Source organism: Ovis canadensis, chromosome 18, assembly GCF_042477335.2.
Source record: "Ovis canadensis isolate MfBH-ARS-UI-01 breed Bighorn chromosome 18, ARS-UI_OviCan_v2, whole genome shotgun sequence".
NCBI classification, from domain to species: Eukaryota; Metazoa; Chordata; class Mammalia; order Artiodactyla; family Bovidae; genus Ovis; species Ovis canadensis.
The window spans coordinates 83,830,805-83,838,054 of NC_091262.1; the positions used below are offsets into that span (position 1 = coordinate 83,830,805).

A 7,250-nucleotide genomic window follows, 5' to 3' on the forward strand; every position below is an offset into this window, starting at 1 on the left:
GGGGTTCAGGATGGGGAACACGTATATGCCTGTGGCGGATTCATGTTGATGTATGGCAAAACCAATACAATATGGTAAAGTAATTAGCCTCCAACTAAAATAAATTAATTTATATTAAAAAATATATATATATATATATATACACACAGACAGTTGTCTGAGAGTGACATAAACCACACCAATGAAATACCAGGACATAGAAGAGGGTCTATGGTGCAGTTCCTGGGCATGAGGAGGAAAGAGAATCTCTAGGAGAATCCCCCCCAGACCCCCCACTGTCCAACACTTCTTCTGAACCTGCTCCGGGGCACAACTCTGTACTGAGTCCTGAGCGGCCCCTGGTGGGCACGGGCCCCTATGCAGGGAGGTTTTTGTCTGGGCTCACACTGACTTCCCCTCACTTTGTCTCTTGCACAGTAGTACACGGCCGTGTCCTCAGTTGTCACGCTGCTCAGTGACAGGGAGACTTGGCTCTTGGAGGTGTCCCTGGTGATGCTGAGCCGGGACTTAAGGGCTGGGTTATAGCCTGTGTCTCCATCATTATCTATACCACCAACCCACTCCGGTGCCTTTCCTGGAGGCTGGCGGACGCAGCCTACAGCCTTGCTGGTTAATGAGAATCCAGAGACCGTGCAGGTGAGGGAGAGGGTCTGTGAGGGCTTCACCAGGCTGGGTCCCGACTCCTGCAGCTGCACCTGGGACAGGACCCCTGTGGACAGAGAGAAGCACGGTGACCCATGGGCTCAGAGGCAGCTTTCCCACGTGCCCATGTCTGATCCAGAGGCTCTCACCTCTGGGGGCTGAGAGCACAAAGAGGAGGGTTCATCTTGGAGCAGATGAGAGTCACCACTCCTGGAGATCTCTTCAAGCCTGAGGAGGAACCTGAATTTAAGTGAGCTGGTGCTGTTTCTTCCCTGTGACCTGAGTGGATATTTGCATACGGGAGGGACCTCTGTATAAAAAGCAGAAAGCAGTGAATGGAGGTCTTTTCTATGGGGCTCTCCCTGTGAAGGGGTGCTGACTGTGCCCTCTGAGAAATCAAGCCGTTCCTGGGGTCCCCCTCCCCAGACCAGGCAGATGGTTTTTTGAGGAATGAAATGATGACAAGGGCTGGCAGGGAAAAAGATGCTTTCAGGGAACAATGGCAGATTTTGGGAAGAGAGTTTAATCCCATGGAGCAGCCTACCTTTACTCTTCAAATGCCCACCACACATTCAGGGACCACGTAGATGTGTTATTTGTTTTCTTTTCTGATTCGCTTATGTTTACTTACTCCATATTCAAAATTTTGGGGAAAATATACATGTAATAATTGCTGAATTCAAATGGATGTGGGTACAATTAAATGTTCATCAGAATTCCCCAAAACATTTATATTTCCTTTAGCTTGTGTGACTATTTATTCATCTGAAACAGCTTAAATATCCTCAAGAATCACTCTAGAGATTTTTTTCCTAATTAAACACGGGATTATAATTTACACAGCATTAATAATGCTTATTATGTAATTATCGATAATAATAATTAAGCAAAACATTACTTTTGTGGACAAAGCAGACATTTCTGCTGAGATGTCTTCCCAGCATGGTGACTTTCCCAGTGGCCTGTCCTGCATTGCCCTGTGCATGGCTGAGTGTCTGCAGGAACTCGTGAAGCTCAGCATCCCCTCCCTGAGGGTGGACACTGCGGGCCCAAGGCTGCTGAGGACTGAGGACAGGCAGCTCCTGGGAGCTCCTCGGTGCTCCGACATGCTGCAGCTGTCCTGGCACTGCGCGCAGGCTCCCTCGTCCTCCAGGGGCTTATTTCTTCCTCTCTGCTTCCCTGCCAGTGAGATGGGAGCTCAGGGGGCACAGTCCCCAGCACAGTGGTGAGAGGACACGCATGGTTCTTGGGGGTAAATGTTCACAGTGAACAGCGTGCAGAGTGTGAGGGCGGCACGGTCAGAGGAAAGGCCCTCCTCAGGAAACAGAAAGTGAAAGAGAAGTGAAGTCGCTCAGTCATGTCTGACCCTTTGCGACCCCATGGACTGTAGCCCACCAAGCTCCTCTGTCCGTGGGATTCTCCAGGCGAGAGTACTGGAGTGGGTTGCCATTTCCTTATCAGCAAGCAGGTTCCCCTGAAAACCCCCCTGAGAGCAGCTTTCTCAGGTCCTGGGTCTCCGTGCCCTGGACTGAGCCTGAGGTCCTCTGAGTGAGCAGAGCGGAGGAGCAGAGCACAGCTTTCCCCCTCTCCCTGTGGCCCTGAGGCTGTGGCCTCACACCTGCATTTCCGTCTGTGAGGATGTAGATTGGGGATGAGGACCATCACAGCGTGTGTGCACTTTACAGCGGGTTTCCCAGCGGAGGTGAGTGCTGTCATCAGTGGTGTTATCTCTCCCGGAGCCTGAAAAGACCAGTGTGTGTCCCCATCTCTGACTGACATCCTGTCCATGTGACCCTGGTCCACTCCGTCCTGAGATATCAACACTGCAGCTTCAGGAAAGGTCAGCTCTCCCTCAGCCCAGGGATCTCACCTGTGTATCAACTGATGTGGAACGTGCTGTCTATGAAAAGCCCTTTCCTCCATTCTGTTTCATGGAAAGAGTCCTTTTATAGATGGAGATATAATTACAAATTTATAGAAGGAAATGTATGGAAGGAAAATTATAGGAGGAAATAGAATTTACCGCATTGCCTCTAGGTTTTCTAGAGTACCCTCTGTGGCCAGGTGTTTCCCATGGTTGTTTACTGCCAGAATACCCTCTGTGGCCAGGTGTCTCTTATGGTTTTTTACTCTCAGAGTATCCTCTATGGCCAGGTGTTTCCATGGTTGTTTATTCTCAGAGTACCCTCTGTGACCAGCTGTTTCCCATGGTTATTTACTGCCAATGTACCCTCTGTGGCTGGGTAACTTCCATGGTTGTTTAATCTCAGAGTACCCTCTGTGCCTAGGTAACTCCAGGTGTCTCTTATGGTTCTTTACTGTCAGTGTACCCTCTGTGCCCAGGTGTTTCCCATGGTTGTTTCCTTTCAGAGTACCCTCTGTTGCTAGGTAACTGTCAGTGTACCCTCTGTGGACAGGTATCTCTTATGGTTGTTTACTCACAGAATATCTTCTATTGCCAGGTATTTAAAATGGATCTTTACTGTCAGAGTACCCTCTGTGGCCAGGTGTCTCTTATGGTCGTTTACTCTCAGAGTACACTCTGTGGCAAGGTGTTTCCCATGGCTGTCTACTGTGTGGCTGGGTGTTTCCCATTGTTGTTTACTCTCAGTGTGCCCTTTGTGGCCAGGTTCTCTTATGGTTGTTCACAGTAAGTGTACCCTTGTTTCCAGATGTTTTCCATGGTTGTTCCTCTTAGTACACCCTCTGTGACCAGGATTTCCCATGGTTATTTACTGCCAGTGTACCCTCTGTGGCCACATGTTTCCCATGGTTGTTTACTGCCAACGTACCCTCTGTGGTGAGGTGTTTCCCTTGGCTGTTTACTGTCAGTGTACCCCCTGTGGCCAGCTGTTTCCCATGGATGTTTACTGCCAGAGTACCCTCTGTGGTGAGGTGTTTCACATGGTTGTTTACTGCCAGAGTACCCTCTGTGACTAGCTGTTTCCCATGGTTATTTACTGTCAGTGTACCCTCTGTGGCCAGGTGTCTCTTATGGTCGTTTACTCTCAGAGTACACTCTGTGGCAAGGTGTTTCCCATGGTTGTTTACTGTGTGGCCGGGTGTTTCCCATTATTTTTTACTCTCAGTGTGCCCTTTGTGGCCAGGTTCACTTATGGTTGTTTACTGTCAGTGTACTCTTATTTCAAGTTTTCCATGGTTGTTTCCTCTCAGTACACCCTCTGTGACCAGGATTTCCCATGGTTATTTGCTGCCAGTGTACCCTCTGTGGCCAGGTGCTTCCCATGGTTGTTTACTGCCTGCTTACCCTCTGTGGCGAGGTGTTTCCCTTGGCTGTTCACTGTCAGTGTACCCTCTGTGGCCAGGTGTCTTAGACTTGTATTCTCTCAGAGCACCCTCTGTGGCCAGGTGCTTCCCATGGTTGTTACTCTCTGTACCCTTTGTGGACAAGTTTCCCTTATGGTTATTTACTGTCAGCACACCCTTGTGCCCAGGTGTTTCCCATGATTGTTACTGCCAGAGTGCCCTCTGTGGCCAGATGTTTCCCATGGTTCTTTACTCTCAGTGTACCCTCTGTGGCCAGGTGTTTCTGATGGTTGTTTAGTGCCAGAGTACCCTCTGTGGCTAGGTGTTACCCATGGTTGTTTACTCTGTGGCCAGGTGTTTCCCATGGCTTTTTACTCTCAGATTATCCTCTGTTGCCTGGTGTCTCTGATGGTAGCTTATTCTCAGAGTACCCTCTGTGTCCAGTTGTCTCTCATGGTTGTTTATTCTCAGAGTACCCTCTCTGACCAGCTGTTTCCAATGGTTATTTACTCTCAGTGTACCCTCTGTGGCCAGGTGTTTTTGATGGTTGTTTACTGCCAGAGTACCCTCTGTCGCTAGGTTTTTCCCATGGTTATTTACTCTGTGGCCAGCCGTTTCCCATGGTTATTTACTTTCAGAGTACCCTCTGTGTCCAGTTGTCTCTCATGGTTGTTTATTCTCAGAGTACCCTCTCTGACCAGCTGTTTCCAATGGTTATTTACTCTCAGTGCACCCTCTGTGGCCAGGTGTTTCCCATGGTTGTTTACTGTCAGCGCACCCTTGTGGCCAGGTGTTTCCCATGGCTTTTACTGCCAGATTACCCTCTGTGGCCAGGTGTTTCTTATGGCTGTTCACATCAGATTACTCTCTGGGGCCAGGTGCTTCCCATGGTTTTTTACCCTTGTGGCCAGATGTTTCCTTGGTTGTTTCTTCTCAGACTGCCCTCTGTGGCCAGGTGTCTCTTATGGCTGTTCACTCGCAGTGCGCCCTCTCTGAGCAGGAGTCTGTTTCAGTCTGTGCTAAGTACTAACATGCTTGTCTGCTCTAGCCTTCTTGGTATAATTTGAGTGCAAATTCTTTATCAGACATGCATCTTTTAAAAATTATTAATGTTGGCTGTGCTGGGTCTTCGTTGTCTGTGCTTTTGTCTAGTTGTGGTGAGTGGGGTCTACACTCATTTTGGTGCATGGGCTTCTCGCTGGTGGCTCCTGTTGTTGTGGTCTGCGTTGTGCGGCTTTTGTCTAGTTATGTTGAGCAGGGGCCATGATAGTTGTGGTGTGGGCTTCTCACCTGTGGCTCCTGTTGCTGTGGGTCTGTGTTGTGTGGGCCTGTGTCTAGTTATGGCGAGCAGGGGCTGTGCTAGTTGTGGTGTGTGGGCTTCTCACTGGTGGCTCCTGTTGTTGTGGGTCTTTCTTGTGTGGCTTTGGTCTAGTTGTGGCGAGTAGGGGCCACACTAGTTGTGATGTGTGGGCTTCTCAGTGATGGCTCCTTTGTTGTGAATCTTTGTTGTGTGACTTTTGTCTAGTTGTGACAAGCAGGGGCTGCGCTAGTTGTGGTGTGGGCTTCTCACTGTGATGGCTCCTGTTGTTGTGAGTCTTTGTTGTGTGGCTTTTGTCTAGTTGTGCCGAGCAGGGCCCATGCTAGTTGTGGTGCATGGGCTTCTCACTGGTGGCGCCTGTTGTTGTGGGTCTGCATTGTGTAACTTTTGTCTAGTTGTGGCGAGAAGGGGCTGCGCTAGTTGTGGTGTGTGGGCTTCTCACTGGTGGCGCCTGTTGTTGTGGGTCTGTGTTGTGTGACCTTTGTCTAGTTGTGTTGAGCAGGGGCCACACTAGTTGTGGTGTGGGCTTCTCACTAGTGGCTCCTGTTGTTGTGGGTCTGTGTTGTGTGACTTTTGCCTAGTTGTGGCGAGAAGGGGCTGCGCTAGTTGTGGTGCATGGGCTTCTCACTAGTGGCTCCTGTTGTTGTGGGTCTGTGTTGTGTGGCTTTTGTCTAGTTGTGTTGAGCAGGGGCCACACTAGTTGTGGTGTAGGCTTCTCGTGGGTGGCTCCTGTTGTTGTGGGACACAGGCTCTGGGGCTCATGGGCTCAGTAGTTGCAGCTTCCAGGATCTAGAGCACAGGCTCAGTGGTTGCGGTGCCTGGGCTTAGCTGCTCCACAGCATGGACAGGGATCACCCTGCGTCCCCTGCATTGGCAGGAAGATTCTCTAATACTCAGCCACCAGGGAAGCCTTCAGCTGTGCCTTAGACTCTAGTTTCCACACCCGTCTCTGGTGAGAGAGGCCAGTATCGAGAGGCCTGGTTCCCACACCCGTATCTGGTGAGAGAGGCCAGGACCAAGAGGCCTGGGAGCTGGGGGTGCCCAGCCATAGTTCTGGGTGTGCCATTGAAAGCTTCGGGGCCTCTGGTGAGCGCCTCAACTTTCCTGGACTGTTTGCTCTCTTCAGAAGTGCCCTGTGGTTGGACTGTAGCCCGCCAGGCTCCTCTGTGCATGGGATTGCCCAGACAAGAATACTGCAGTGGGTGCCATTTCCTTCTGCACAGATACACATTTGGAAGATATTTTTTCCTGGTTTGTGGTTTTGATGCAGGAAGGGGGGGTGCCTTCCACGGCCTGAGAGCAGGCTCTTGTCTGATACTTGGAATGAATTGTCTGAGGAGACGTGTGCTGCCAGAGCAAGAGATTTTATTGGGAAGGGCTGCCTGGGCGGAGGGCGGGAGGGTGAGGGAAGCTGAGAGAACTGCTCTGCCACGTGGCTCGCAGTCTCAGGTTTTACGGGCATTGGGTTCGTTTCTGGTCTGTCTCTGGCCAGTCTTTCTGAATTGGGGTCCTTCCTGGTGGCATATACATCACTCATCCAAGGTGGATTCTGGCAAGGAGGACCCTGGGAGGCTGGTAAGACCTACGGATTGGAGTCTCCTGTCTCCTTTGACCTTTCCTTTCCTGGTTGGTGGTAGCTTGTTAGTTCCTTGTTCTTACCCAGGACCTCCTGTTGTAAGATGACTCCTGCAAGTGGTTTCTCTGGTGCCTGGCAAGGACGGGCAGGTGGTTTTGGTTAGTGGCTCCCCTAACACTTTGTCCTTTGGTTTTCTTGAGTAAGGGAGTGAATGTATACATTTTTAAATGTATAACTTCACAAAAACACATACACTTCACTTACACTGTATACAGTGTTTTAATTAATTTATTTAAAACATTTTGTATATTGGCTTTTTTGTTGTGTTTCAGAACTCATCACCAGACTCAAGGCCATGTAGATCTTTAGTTGTTTTCTAAAATGTTTATAGTTTTTAATTGAAATGTGGTGTCAGTTGCAAAGTTTGTGTTTATGTTCTTTTCATTC

General features: G+C 49.7%; 1 long non-coding RNA gene across 1 annotated transcript; it reads right to left on the reverse strand.

Moving 5' to 3' along the window:
* Positions 1 to 409: 409 nt before the first annotated feature.
* Positions 410 to 864, reverse strand: LOC138423859 (uncharacterized). The gene is made up of 2 exons (XR_011250479.1): positions 792 to 864; positions 410 to 709 (listed from the first exon to the last, which is right to left on the reverse strand). It is a non-coding gene; the product is annotated as an uncharacterized lncRNA (long non-coding RNA).
* Between the last annotated feature and the right edge of the window lie 6,386 nt (positions 865 to 7,250).